General features: G+C 43.3%; 1 protein-coding gene across 2 annotated transcripts in view; it reads right to left on the reverse strand.

The window, feature by feature from the left end:
* LOC140486476 (cell adhesion molecule DSCAM) overlaps positions 1-15,528 on the reverse strand; it is a 693,577-nt gene that overhangs the window by 222,811 nt on the left and 455,238 nt on the right. The window lies entirely within an intron of this gene.

Raw genomic sequence — 15,528 nt, forward strand, 5'->3', positions numbered from 1 at the left:
CAATTCTGAATTAGGGTCATGGTGGGGAGGGGGAGGGGATGGTTGCTCAGTGGTTAGCACTGCTGCCTCACCATGCCAGGGACCTAGATTTGATTCCAGCCTCAGGTGACTGTCTGTGTGGAGTTTCCACATTTGCCCTGCGTCTGCATGGATTTCCCCTGGGATCAATTCTGAAGAAGAGTCACGGGATTCAGAACATAAACTCTGCTTTCTCACCTCAGATACTACCAGACTTGCTGAGTCTCTCCAGCAATTTCCAATTTTGTGTGTGTAGATTGCATATCCACGTTTCAGGAGGCAGCTACACATGTAGAAATGCACCTGCCTTCAGAAAAATCCAACTTTTATTTGTAGCATGCCAGAGTATGGCTCATGAGTGTTACACTTTCCAAGTAAGGTGCTCGTTGGGATCAGTAAAAGTAGCATGAATATGTGTAAAAAGTAGACAAATTCATTGGGATTGTTGAGGTGTCAGGGACCTCTCAAGCTGTTAAGGAATTTAAATCTCATGGTCTTTAATATTTTGCATAGCATCTGCAAGTTTTAAAATGTCAGTGTCTATTTTTGCAGTCTGTGTACCAACGTAGGCATGCTGGCTATTACTTCAGCATGATTCACAACCTATTATTATCACAGGAAGGTGCCTTTCAATTCAAAATTTGATAGCTTCACGAGCTTATAAAATCTTTAATGTTAGAAAATTAATATAAATTCTTGCTTTTACAAAGGATTAAGTAGGTGAAGGAATTTAAATGTTGTGAATAGGTTACAATCTCTTCCAACCTCTTCAATGGGCACAAGATATAAAAACAGAGATTGCTAGCTCTTATTCGGATTCTAAGGACCTTTGCAACAATGGAGGGTGCCTCTGGATTAATCAGAAGGGGATTGAAGTCCTTTTACTGAAGACACCTCTCCTCACCAATCTAAAACCTGAATTTTTGTCAGCATGGATTGGGAGAATGAGGGCAGAGTGTAGATGCACTAAACACGTAGCAACAGATTCAAGAACAGTTTCTTCCCCACTGGTATTAGGCTTCTGAATGGACTTCTCAACTTTCATGTTGAGCTTGCTCTTAGTGCACCTTCTTTGCAACCATAACATTGTGTCCTTTGCTCTGTTCTATTACTCTAATGAACCTTGTAGAGTATGATCTGCCTGTACTGCACACAGAATAAAACTTTTCACTGTACCTTGGTACATGTCACAATAATAAATCAAATCAAAATAAAATAAAATAAAATATTTCATCAGCAAGTGTATGTTTCCTTTAAAATAATGAAGCAATCATTATACATAAAATAATATTTCATTTATCTCAGGATGGGTTCTGAGGTCTATCCATGGAGTTTTGAAGTTGAAAGTGTGTACTGTACCTTTAAGAGAGAATGAATGCTGTTCTGCATTGAGAGCTTACATAAGCAGTCTCAGAGTGTGCTGGGAAATTGAAAATGCATAATATTTGGCTGTGAAATGCATACCTGAGTTGGTTGTTGTTTTGACACCAATTTGAATTTAACCAATATCCAATCAAGTTTCAATTTATTGTTTTGCCAGCATTGAACCAATGAGACGATCTGATGTTGGTGATATTAAAAAGGCAGGCATTTTGAAAATCACACAGAGCAGATGTCAGAGAGAATCCCAGATATTGACACACTCTCTATCAAAGAAACCTTTACATTTGAAACATATTGCAGTAAAAAGAAAGAAAACGACCCAGGGAGGTCTTCAGCTGTAAGAAGAAAGACACCAAAGTTGACAGCCGCTGTATGGTTTTAAAATTAAGTTGGTGTAATTTTAATAAGTGTTTTATTGGAACAGCATATTGATATACAGTTGGAGGCAGGTAATAAGCAGTTAAGAGAAAGGGGGGCTTAGAGTTGTGAATAGCTGTTGTTTAATGTTCACTTTTAGAGTTAAAGAATAAAATTGATATTATTGTCTTTAATAGTGGTTCTTTGACACCCATATTTTAACAGATTACAAGACAAGGTGAGTTTTTCTGGGTGATTAGTTTGAATTAACAGAGGGTTCACCGCTGTATCATAACAATGATTCTTACTGGGTGAGTTGGCATTGACAGCATAAGTGGAAAGGGCAGTGGGTGGGTTTCTTAGATTGGCATGACGGCATAGCATTTGTGCTACGTTGCCATAAGGGTTTAAAAATACCATGAAGTTGGATGGAGGCACAAAGTTTGGCTAATGTGGTATGTGACGTTAGGGGTTTGGGTAGCAGAAGTGAGTTGGATGGATGGAGTATGAGAATGTGCAAAAGGTGAGGGGATAAGGCCCAGAGAGCTGTTTGCTGGGTGGGTGGGTGGAGGGGGAGCTTTGTAGAGCCAGGATAAAATGTTGCAACACTGAGGCCAGTCTTTCAGGCAATCGGCCTCTAATTCCAGCTGCCTCCAAGGCTGCATCTGCACTATTTCCAGGGAGGAGGGAGGGTAGGCCCGAGTCTCACTAACACCCATCCATCCCCCAGAGTGAAAATCAGACCACTTTTCTCCCAAGTCAGGTTTGTGGAGTCAGGAATTTTCCAGAATCTGCACTCCTGACTCATGAGCAAAAATCTAGGCCATAGGGATGAGGGGGACGATACGCAGAATGGTGCCAAGATTGAAGTTCAGCCAACATCTTTTTATTAACAGCGAGCTCAAAGAGGTCTATGGCCTCCTCCTGCTCCTATTTCTTATATCCTCTAAACTCCTAAAGTTCTGCATATTCTGTGTCCACCTTATGTCCAAAATTGTTGATTGACCGTCAAATCTTTTAAGCAGTGAATAGTCATGTCAGTAAGATTTAAAACCAGATCTCTAATTCCTACAATCAGCTGACGAAAATTGCCTCAACTAAGAATATGTGTGAGACAACTTCCAAAGACAGTAGCTCATTACAGATCCTAAGCCTCGGCTGCACTTTTTCATTCTTCCAAAATCCAACAAGGAAGCATAATTGGAGAAATGCTGGTGATTATGAGATGGAGTAACAAATTCACTGATCATAGGCTCCCAGCGGAGAGGTACATTGTAAAAAGATATTGGTCTTGCTGAGAAAAGAAGCTTTATTCTTGAACTCATCAGAACATTCGTAAGAATAATGATGTAAAAGGGAACAATATTTTACAGTGCATGAGAAAAAGGCTTTTAAAGTACAAGGCAGAATAGGGCATTGAACTTACAAAGCCTTTCACATTGGCTCACTCTGGGGGAATCAAATTGCAGAAAATGACAAAACTGAGCTTGGTACTTTTTATTTTCTTTTTTGCATAAGAATGTGAAGACAAGGCAGCTGAAGAGCTTTCAGTTGTGGATCAGTCAATCGAAGTGAAGGTGGAACAGGCTACTGAGGCTGAATGGCCTGCTCTTGTTTCTATACACTTTAAAGATAAATTTATCCAATCATTTCCAGATAGTAACAGTTACACAGAGTTTGCTAAAAAGCAGCAATCAGGTCAAATACTTCTGATGACAACATGACTTGACTTATAATATCATCAGGCAAGTTTTGTTGTGTATTTGGAGACTAACTTTCCTGGCTTTTGTAACCCAGACAGACAGCTCATAACGAGTAATGGATTGCAACAATGGTTATAAATCAAACAGAACAATAAATCACCAAATGAGGCCTTCCTGTGCTGGTTCCTTGAAAGAGCTATCCAACTCACCACAGTTCTCAATCTTTCTCCAAATAAACTTAACATTCACAGAGCATTTGAAACTGAACTTGGCCTATTCCCATGCTGACAAGTATCCACTAACCCCGATGACATCGCTTACATCATGCATTACAGCACTTCCACCCCCCAAAGGCACCACTTCCACCCCCCTGACTCCAAGGAGGAGCGTCACTTCTATTGATGATGTCATCCAAGATACCATGACCACTCCCGCTCCACTGACAGTCTCCACCCCCACTCCCAGCTCCAGTCCCACACCAGGCCCTAGCTCCCTGCTGTATTTTTACCATTGCCCAGACCTCCCCCCACTGAGGATGAATGATCAATTCAGAGTAAAAGCCTCACCTTCATCCCCCTACAATCTCGGCTCAATGTGCTGCGAATTCCAGATGACGGGCTTATGCCTAAAACGTCTATTCTTCTGCTCCTCGGATGCTGCCTGACCGTCTGTGCTTTTCCAGCACCACACTCTTTGACTTTGATCTCCAGTATCTGCAGTACTCACATTGTACAGGTATCCACTAAAGCAGTGGTCATTGAATGTTGCTTTAAATGTACAATTCATTCATTCCTGGGATATGGGTGTCATTGGCTAGACCAGCTTTAATGACTCATAGTCAATTACTCTTGATGAGGTGGTGTCAAGCTGCCTTCTTCAATACCTACAGTCTTTGGATTGTAGGTACACCAACAGTGTTGTAAAGTGTGGTGCTGGAAAAGCACAGTAGGTCAGGCAGCATCCGAGGAGCAGGAGAATTGACATTTCGGGCATAAGCCCTTCATCAGCAATGTGAGGGGGAAAGGGGACTGATGATAAATAGGAAGGTGGGGGAGGGGCTCATGGGGAACGTAGCTGGGAAGGCAACAAGGAGATGGAGGTTGCAGGTGATGGTGATAGGTCAGAGGGATGGAGGTGAGAGGGTGATGGTGATAGGTAGGAGGGATGGAGGTGGGAGGGTGATGGTGATAGGTCAGAGGGATGGAGGTGGGAGGGTGATGGTGATAGGTCAGAGGGATGGAGGTGGGAGGGTGATGGTGATAGGTCAGAGGGATGGAGGTGAGAGGGTGATGGTGATAGGTCAGAGGGATGGAGGTGGGAGGGTGATGGTGATAGGTCAGAGGGATGGAGGTGAGAGGGTGATGGTGATAGGTAGGAGGGATGGAGGTGGGTGGGAGGGTGATGGTGATAGGTCAGAGGAATGGAGGTGAGAAGGTGATGGTGATAGGTCAGAGGGATGGAGGTGGGAGGGTGATGGTGATAGGTCAGAGGGATGGAGGTGGGAGGGTGATGGTGATAGGTAGGAGGGATGGAGGTGGGAGGGTGATGGTGATAGGTCAGATGGATGGAGGTGAGAGGGTGATGGTGATAGGTCAGAGGGATGGAGGTGGGAGGGTGATGGTGATGGTGATAGGTCAGAGGGATGGAGATGAGAGGGTGATGGTGATAGGTCAGAGGGATGGAGGTGAGAGGGTGATGGTGATGGTGATAGGTCAGAGGGATGGAGATGAGAGGGTGATGGTGATAGGTCAGAGGGATGGAGGTGAGAGGGTGATGGTGATAGGTCAGAGGGATAGAGATGAGAGGGTGATGGTGATAGGTCAGAGGGATGGAGGTGAGAGGGTGATGGTGATAAAGATCACCACACCCACCATGTTGTTAGGGAGGGAGTTAGAGGATTCTGACCTAGTGACACTGAAGGAAAGTTGATATATTTCCAAGTCAGGATGATCTGCATGTTTGGGAGGTTCCCATGTATCTGCTGTCCTTCTCTTCCTCAGCAATAGAGGTCACAGGTTTAGAAGGTGATGTCAAAGGAACCTTGCTGAGTTACAATAGTACATCTTGTCTGTCAATGTTAAAGGGTGTGAATGTGGAAGGTGGTGAATAAAATGTAATGTTTTGTCCTGGATGGTGAGAAGCTTCTTGAGTGTTGCTGGAGCTGCACACATCCAGGCAAGTGGGGAGCATTCCATTACATTCCTAACCTGTACCTTGTAGATGATGGGATTTGGGATACAGGAGTTGAGTTACTGACTGCAGAATTCCTAGCCTTTAGCTTGCTTGTGCTCCACAGTATTTATATGGTTGGTTCAATTCAGTTTCTGGTTAACTGATACCACGAGGTTGCTGGCAATAGTGAGATCAGATGCATTCAATGTGTTCTGAGGAAGAGCCACTGGACCAGAAACATTGACTCTGATTTCTCTTCACAGAGGCTACCTGGCCTGCTGAGCTTTTCCAGCAACTTCTGTTTTTGCACTGGTTGTGTGATTGCTTGCCTTGGTTATTGCATGTTGCTTCTGTTGTTTAGCATGCAAGTCATCCTGTGTTGTACTTTTACCAGGCTAACACCTCATTGTTAGGTATGGCTGGTACTTCTCCTGGCATGACCTCCTGCACTCTTCCTCGATCTCCCAGCATGATGGTAATGGTAGAGTTGGGGATATGCCAGGCCATGAATTTACAGATTGTGAAGGTTGAATACCATTCAGCTGTCACTCAAGGCCCACTATACGCTATGGAAGCCCAGTCTCGAGCTGTCCAAAGTCTATCCCATTTAGCATGGTAATTATTCAACACAATGGAGGGTATCCTCAACTTGAAGGTGGGATTTATTTCCACATGACTATGCAGTGGTCACTTTTACCGATACAGTACAGTTTGTGACTGCATTTTTTTTTTCAAATTTCCAGCATTTCCTGCTTTACACATAAAGTAAGGACAAGTGTTTATCTAGCAATTTCACCAACTCGAGATTTCCCAAAGCAAAGAGAAAAGTTATTACTGTTGTAAGGTGGATAATGATGTTGGGACTGAATGTCACACTCTGTTATAATACAAATTGGAACAGGAAGGCATATTTGTTTGTGCAGGAAATTGGAGTGACGTGCAGCTGAGGGAAGAATTTCCTTAACATTTTTACAGCCCTTTTGACCAGCCAACGTAACCCTGATCCATTAGAGAAGGGAAGCTTGGGGATCTCAGACAGTTCAACCTTTTCCTGTGTTTACTGTGACAAATGGTAGAAAATCAGTATAGCATCACCAGTGGGAGGAGGACTGAAGAGCAGATGTTCCATTGTAAAAATGTAACATCAGACATTGCCGTTGTCATAAAATTTGTTCCTAAATCATGACAATAAGGAACAAGGTGCAGCAAACAAGAGTTTTCAAAAATTGAACATTTGTTGTCTATGTGTTTTGTTCTCAATTATTCATAGGGTGTGGGCATCACTGTCTACACCAGCATTTATTACCCATTCCTAACTGTCTCTAGAGTAGTTAAGAGTCAGCCTCATTACTGTGCAGCTGTAGTCATACATCGGGCAGACTAGGTAACGATGCAAGATTTCCTTCCCCACTGGACATTAGTAAAGCAGATGTATTTTTGCAATAATTGATAGTGGTTACATGGATTATAAGTCCAGTGAAGTACAATATATACATATTATTTATAGAAAGGGCTGTATATTGTAATGCAAAAATAGATTAGATTGTGCATTGTAAGTTATTATATAGTCTATTTGATGATCTTTCATCAAAGTGTCTTGAAGAGCCAGAGAAAAATACTGCAATGGGGAGTTTATCACTGGCATGATATTTTGCGTGTTATTGAAAGATTGCAAACAATGAACAATGCACACATTTGCTTCAGACTGATGGTGGCTCCTGTTGAGATGATTATTCTTCACATCACCCCTCACTGTTGGCCGCACAAACGACCAATTTCCCTTCCTTCACTATTGGCAGAGAGAGCTGGTGTGAGTATAAAGTGGGATTCAAAATGCTGCGGGGGTTTGCCACTGCCATTCGTAAATAAGGCCATTAAACACCATTGTCACAATTTTTTTTCATATCGGTCATTCAATGCCTTCGCTCCCAAGCAAAACGTTTGCAAAATTATATCTTTAATATGAGCTACATTTTGAACTATGACACAGTCTGTCGGCATAACTCTGTGATATTTTATGCTTTCCCCACTCCCCGCTAGTCCCTCTGTAAATCTCCGCAACTCCACAGTAAACATTGATTTAGCATTCCTGATCTGTGTGAGCCACAGGGACTCAGCACGAAGGAACTTCTCTTGCTGGGAAAGCAAAGTGCACTATAACTGCTCTGAAGCCTGCAGGGTCTTTCATTAGTTTCAAATAGAACCCAACTCACTGGGGAGGTCCCTGCTCTGCTTTGATAAGCGATGCTTCTTGTCATCATCTTACACACAGACAAAGCCACTTTTATTGATGGTGTTCTCATTGCTGATAAAATAATCCTCCAACCATTAACCAAATGCTATGCCATAGCTGGAATTACTTGGTGGCTATGCAGATATCCTTTTTTAATGTAACATATAAATTCTCAGTATCAAGGTCAGATGTGCTTAAATGTACTTTTCATGCCTCGTAAATTGGGGATAGATTACTGTGAATAATATTGGTTCATAACTTTCCCATGTAAGGAATTATGTTTTTGAGGGTTTTTAAAAAAAATCTAGAGGTGTTAATGCATGAAATAAAGGTCCTGGTCAATATTTATCCCTTGACAAACATAACTAAAAAACAGATTAACCGGTCACTTATCTCACTGTTATTCATGGTTTCTTGCTTCATACAAATTGTTACACATACAACCACAGCTATCTTTCAGAAATGTTTCATTAATTGTAGAACACTTCATGGGCATTGTCACTGATATTTGAGTATGAAGGCAATTATCTGTCATTGTCACAATCTTTGGACATCTGCCATTCAATTTCTTGTGATTTTCTTCCCCCCCCAAAACAAACTGTTAAAAAAATTAGGAGAAAGTGAGGACTGCAGGTGCTGGAAATCCGAGTCGAGAGTGTGGTGCTGGAAAAGCACAGCAGGTTAGACAGCATCTGAGGAGCAGGAGAATTGATGCTTTGATGAAGGGCTTATGCCCGAAACATCGATTCTCCTGCTCCTTGGATGCTGCCTGACCTGCTGTGCTTTCCCAGCACCATGCTCTTAACACTGTTCATAAAATGAGTCCGCTATTGTGAATCATGATCTCAATCATGACATCCTTCTGTTTGTTACTATAATGACTCATGGTTATCCATTTTGTATCCATACCCCACACCTTAACCCCTCAGTAAATCTCCCACTGTAAAACCAGCAAATCTTTCTGAGGTGGCAAATACAAGCCAAGTTCATTCTCCTCATTCAGAATGATCAAATCTCACCGCTAAACCATTGGAAAGATAAATGGCAAATAGACATTATCATTGTTTGTCCATCTATTACTGTGGGTAGTAACTTCTGTCCTTTAGAGTTGGGGGTGGGGGGCAGATTCAACAACTTATGAGCATGCTTTTTATGCTCATCTTTGATTTGGTTTTGTTAGGGTGAAGTTACACTGTAAGGGTTAAATGGAGATCTAGAGATAGTGAGGACTACAGATGCTGGAAAGTCAGAGTCGATAAAATATGGAGCTGGAAAAAGCATAGCAGGTCAGGCAGCATCAGAGGAGCAGGAGAGTTGACATTTCTGGCAGGAGCCTTCATCAAGACTGGGGAGGGGGAAAGGACTTGGGAAATAGAGGGAGGGATGGGGGCTGGGGGAAAGGTAGGTCGGATAGCGATAGGTGGATTCAGATAAGAGGTGATTGAGCTTGGTCACTGGGAAAGGTGGAGTGAGAATAGTTGGGGAGGAAGATGTACAGGTAAGATCAGGTCAAGGGGGAAGAGTGGAGAGGGAGAACTGGGATGAGGCGGAGGATTAGGGAGGTTTGGAAGCTGGTGAATTCTATGTTGAGGCTATAAGATTGTAAGCTCCTGAGGCAGAAGATGAGGTTTTCTTCCTCCAGTTTGTGTGTGGCCTTATTTTGATGGTGGAGAAGGCCCAGGATGGACATTGGGGGAGTGGGAGGCAGAGTTGAAATGGCTGGCAACTGGGAGGTGGGGTTGATCAGAGCGTGTGGACCACAGATGTCCCTGAACCAATCGCCAACTTTGGGCTCAATCTCTCCAATATGGAGGAGACCCAGTACGGGAGCAACGGACACTGTAAATCAGATTGGTGGAAATTCAGGTGAACTTGGAATGATTCTTTGCGTCCTTGGATGGAAGTGAGAGGGCAGGTGTGGGGACAGGTGTTGTACCTCCTGTTGCTGTAGGGAAAAGTGCCAGGTGTGGAGGAGGAGTTGGTGGGAGTGTGGACCTAATGAGCAAGTCACAGAGGGAACAGTCGCTACAGAAAACAATGGGGGTGGGAAAGGAAATATATTTTTGGCGGTGGGGCAAATGAAAATCTTTATACAGAGGAACCTCAATTATCCGAATATCGATTATCCAAATTTCGGATTATCTGAAGAAGATTCCAAGGTTCCGCTTAAATGTTACATCAAAGAGGTAAGTGTATTCGATTCACCTGTACTGTAGAACATGTGAAAACATTAGCAAAAACTAAGAAACACAAGCAGCTCAAGCATCAGCAACTGGAGCTATAGGGAAGTAGTAACTCCAAAGATGGCAGATAGATGGGTGACAGTGAGGGGGACTGGGAGGAAGCAGCCAGTGCAGGGACCCCCTGTGGTCGTTCCCCTCAAGAACAAGTATACCGTTTTGGATACTTGTGGGGGGGACGACTTACCAGGGGTAATTAACGGGGCTCAGGCCTCTGGCACGGAGCCTGTCCCCGCTACTCAGAAGGGAAGGGTGGAGAAGAGCAGAGCAATAATAATTGGGGACTCGATAGTTCGGGGCACAGATAGGCGGTTTTGTGGGAACGAGAGAGACTCACGTTTGGTATGTTGCCTCCCAGGTGCAAGGGTACGTGATGTCTCTGATCGTGTTTTCCGGGTCCTTAAGGGGGAGGGGGAGCAGCCTGAAGTCGTGGTCCATATTGGCACCAATGACATATGTAGGAGGAGTTCTGAGGATGTTAGACAGGCTTTTAGGGAGCTAGGTTGGAAGCTCAGAGTTAGAACGAACAGAGTTGTTGTCTCTGGTTTGTTACCCGTGCCACGTGATAGAGAGTCGAGGAATAGGGAGAGAGAACAGTTAAATGCGTGGTTACAGGGATGGTGCAGGAGGGAGGGATTTCGGTACTTGGATAACTGGGGTTTTTTCTGGGGAAGGTGGGACCTCTATAAACAGGATGGTCTGCACCTGAACCTGAGGGGCACCAGTATCCTTGGGGCGAGGTTTGCTAGTGCTCTTGGGGGGGGTTTAAACTAACTCTGCAGGGGCATGGGAACCCAGACTGTAGCTTTAGGGTGCAGGACCTGGAGTGTAGGGAGGTTAGGAATATGGCATCAATCTTAAAGGAGGGTGCCTGTAAACAGAAGAGTGGCTTGAAGTCTGTATACTTTAATGCCAGAAGTATACGAAATAAGGTAGGTGAACTCGCAGCGTGGGTTGGTACCTGGGACTTCGATGTTGTGGCTATTACGGAGACGTGGCTAGATCAGGGACAGGATTGGCTGTTGCAGGTTCCAGGGTTTAAATGTTTTAGTAGGGTCAGAGGTGGGGGTAAAAGAGGGGGGGGTGTGGCTTTGCTTGTCAAAGATAGTATTACAGCGGTGGAAAGGAAGATGGACGAAGATTTGCCATCTGAGGTAGTTTGGGTTGAGGTTAGGAATAGGAGAGGTGAGGTCACCCTGTTAGGAGTCTTTTACAGGCCTCCTAATAGTCCTAGAATCGTTGAAGAAAGGATTGCGAAGATGATTCAGGAGAAGAGTGACAGTAATAGGGTGATTGTTATGGGAGACTTTAACTTTCCTGATATTGATTGGGAAAGCTATAGCTCAAGTTCGTTAGATGGGTCAGTGTTTGTGCAATGTGTGCAGGAGAGCTTCCTGACACAATATGTAGATAAGCCAACAAGAGGTGAAGCCATACTGGATTTGGTTCTGGGTAACGAACCAGGCCAGGTATTAGAACTAGAGGTAGGTGAGCACTTTGGGGACAATGACCACAATTCGGTGATTTTTACTCTAGTGATGGAGAGGGATAAGTGTGTACTACAGGGCAAGAGTTATAGCTGGGGGCAGGGAAATTATGATGCGTTGAGGCATGACTTAGGATGTGTGGATTGGAAAAGTAGATTCCAAGGCAAGAGCGTAATTGATATGTGGAACTTGTTCAAGGAGCAACTATTGAGTGTCCTTGATAAGTACGTACCTATCAGGCAGGGAGGAAAGGGTCGTGTGAGGGAGCCGTGGTTTAATAAGGAGTTGGAATCCCTTGTTAAATGGAAGAGGGCGACCTTTGTAAAGATGAGGCGTGAAGGTTCAATAGGGGCGATTGAGAGTTATAAGGTAGCCCGGAAGGACCTGAAGAGAGAGCTAAGAGCAGCAAGGAGGGGACATGAAAGGTCCTTAGTTGGTAGGATTAGGGAAAACCCTAAAGCTTTCTATAGGTATGTTAGGAATAAAAGAATGACTAGGGTAGGAATAGGTCCAATCAGGAATAGTAATGGGAAGTTGCGTGTGGAGGCTGAAGAGATTGGGGAGGCACTGAATGAATACTTTTCGTCAGTATTCACTCAGGAACAGGACATTGTTGTCGATATGAATACTGAGGCACGAATAAGTAGAATGGATGGCTTTGAGATATGTAGAGAAGAGGTGTTGGAAATTCTGGCAAGGGTGAAAATAGATAAGTCTCCTGGGCCTGATGGCATTTATCCTAGGATTCTCCGGGAAGCAAGGGAGGAGATTGCAGAGCCATTGGCCTTGATTTTTGTGTCCTCTTTGTCTACAGGAGTAGTGCCAGAGGACTGGAGGCTAGCAAACGTGGTTCCCTTGTTCAAGAAGGGGAGTAGGGATAATCCTAGTAACTATAGGGCAGTGAGTCTCACTTCTGTTGTGGGCAAAGTCTTAGAGACAATTGTAAGGGATAGGATTTATGCACATCTGGATAAGAATGATGTGATCAAGGATAGTCAGCATGGTTTTGTGAAGGGCAGGTCGTGCCTCACAAACCTTGTTGAATTCTTTGAGAAGGTGACTAAGGAGGTAGATGAGGGGAAAGCGGTAGATGTGGTATATATGGATTTTAGTAAGGTGTTTGATAAGGTCCCCCATGGTAGGCTACTGCAGAAAATACAGAGATATGGCATTGAGGGTGAGTTGGAGGTTTGGATTAGGAATTGGCTGGCTGGAAGAAGACAGAGGGTAGTAGTTGATGGCAAAGGTTCATCTTGGAGTGCCGTCACTAGCGGTGTTCCCCAAGGATCTGTTTTGGGACCATTGCTGTTTGTCATTTTTATAAATGACCTGGAGGAAGGGTTAGAAGGTTGGGTGAGCAAGTTTGCGGATGATACGAAAGTCGGAGGAGTTGTAGACAGTGAGGAAGGATATGGCAGGTTACAGCGGGATATAGAGAAGCTGCAGAGCTGGGCAGAAAGGTGGCAAATGGAGTTCAATGTAGCTAAGTGTGAGGTGATTCACTTTGGTAAGAGTAATAAAAAGATGGATTACTGGGCTAATGGTCGGATACTTGGTAGTCTGGAAGAGCAGAGGGATCTTGGTGTCCATGTACACAGATCTCTGAAAGTTGCCACCCAGGTAAATAGTGCAGTGAAGAAGGCATATGGCGTACTGGCTTTTATTGGTAGAGGAATTGAGTTCCGGAGTCCTGAGGTCATGCTGCAGTTGTATAAGACTCTGGTGCGGCCGCATCTGGAATATTGTGTGCAGTTTTGGTCGCCATACTATAGGAAGGATGTGGAGGCACTGGAACGGGTGCAGAGGAAGTTTACCAGGATGTTGTCTGGTATGGTAGGAAGATCCTATGAGGAAAGGCTGAGGCACTTGGGGTTGTTTTCATTGGAGAAAAGAAGGTTTAGGGGTGACTTGATAGAGGTGTACAAGATGATTAGGGGGTTAGATAGGGTTGACAGTGAGAACCTTTTTCCACGTATGGAGTCAGCGATTACAAGGGGGCATAGCTTTAAATTAAGGGGGGGGTAGATATAGGACTGATGTTAGGGGTAGGTTCTTCACTCAGCGAGTCGTAAGTTCATGGAATGCCCTGCCAGTAGCAGTAGTGGACTCTCCCTCTTTATGGGTATTTAAGCGGGCATTGGATAGGTATATGGAGGATAGTGGGTTAGTGTAGGTTAGGTGGGCTTTGATCGGCGCAACATCGAGGGCCGAAGGGCCTGTACTGCGCTGTATTCTTCTATGTTCTATGTTCTATGGATTTTTTTTAAGTAAGGGTTGTTATACAGCCCTTTGCAAAAGTAAATGTTTTAAATTACTGTACAGGTATTCCTGTCACTTTACCAGGCCATTTATTTTAAAAAAACAAGAACATAAACGCATGCGTGAGGCATTGCTTCTGTCTTTCTATCGTGAGGACTGCATTCCCGGGAACACAAATGCTATTGTAATCGTAGAAGCTGTTTGGGACCTTATTTAATGCTGTCGTCACCACTCGTTGCCAAATGGTGACTACTGCTATGTTTTTAAAAAAAGTTTTCTCATGTTATCATTGCTTTATTTTGTTCATCATGTGAAATCTGTGTCCTCTTGCAGTCAATACATTAAGATTTTAGATTTAAATAAATTCTCCTGTGGAGCATAGTGTTAGATCAGCCTGGCTTCCCTTATTTAGGGTAAAATCGAATATCCGAATAATCAATTATCCAAAAAAAATACTGCCTGCCCATCTCATTCAGATAATCGAGGTTCCTCTGTAGTTAAAATGAGAAGCATACTTCAATGAATGAACCATCTACGTTAGTGTCAGCAGGAATCGGTAGGCAACTTTCTGCAAATAGAAGGTAATGTTTACAAAAACATTCTAGAGTCTTTGGAGCGAGCGGAGATTCAGAGACAGTGAGGTGACAGACATCTGTAGGGACTGGCAAAAACATTCACATTTAGGATAAAATTAATTGTTCCTAACTGGGTGAAGGAGACATTTATGACATTAGCTTATGAATTATACTGGACAATCTGTATTTTCTGTTTGTATGTAGCAAGATTGGAATTTGGTGAATGACATCCTTACAGTGTACAAGTATTCAATTATTTTTGTATTCTTCAGAGTTTTACTGGAATGATTCTCTTCCAGAATCAGTTGAATAAAATGATCTTAAACCTGCACTCAGTCTTCAGTGATTAATTATTAGAATTGACAACAGAGCACATAAAAATTCATCAGCTTGTCCACCAGTAAGGAATAGAAAATCGACAATTACACTAAAAAGCATGAGATAAAGAATCAAGATCCACAAATGTAATCAAATCGAACTTTTACTTATGAGTATTCCTCTTAACCAGCTCATCAGTTTCAACAGATAGCATAACAAAGTGAAAGAACTGCAGTTATACACCCTAAATAGATGGGGACTCCTCATGACTGCCAGTCTACTGACACTTTTAAAAACATTAGAGACACTTTTTACATTGTCTCCAGTTTGGGGGGCATGATTTCAGACTCTCTCTATCCTTTCCTTACAATCTGATAATCTCATACCATAGTAGCACTTTCCATTTCATTCCCCTTGCTTACATTGCATATGTAGCAGTGCACTTCATAAGTGCAACTGCTTTTACCTTATCACTGAAGTTCATTTAATCTCCCAAAGTATTGATAGTCAACCTTTCCCAACCATGGTAAACCATTGCAAAGCATGCACCGCATTCTTTCCCGGGAAGAAAGGTATTTCCTCCTGGATTTAGGACCAGGCTTTCGCAGCAGGAGATCTGGATTTTAATGGAGCTACAACTTTTGTTTACCACTTATTTCACTGCAAAATAATTTCCCAAGAAGCTAACAATAATGTTTCTTTCTGTCAGAAACTGTGTGCAGGTGCGCACGCACACACATACAGAAAAGTATGCACACAAACACATATCTGGATGGAGATGAG

Source organism: Chiloscyllium punctatum, chromosome 15 (assembly GCF_047496795.1).
Source record: "Chiloscyllium punctatum isolate Juve2018m chromosome 15, sChiPun1.3, whole genome shotgun sequence".
Taxonomy (NCBI): Eukaryota; Metazoa; Chordata; class Chondrichthyes; order Orectolobiformes; family Hemiscylliidae; genus Chiloscyllium; species Chiloscyllium punctatum.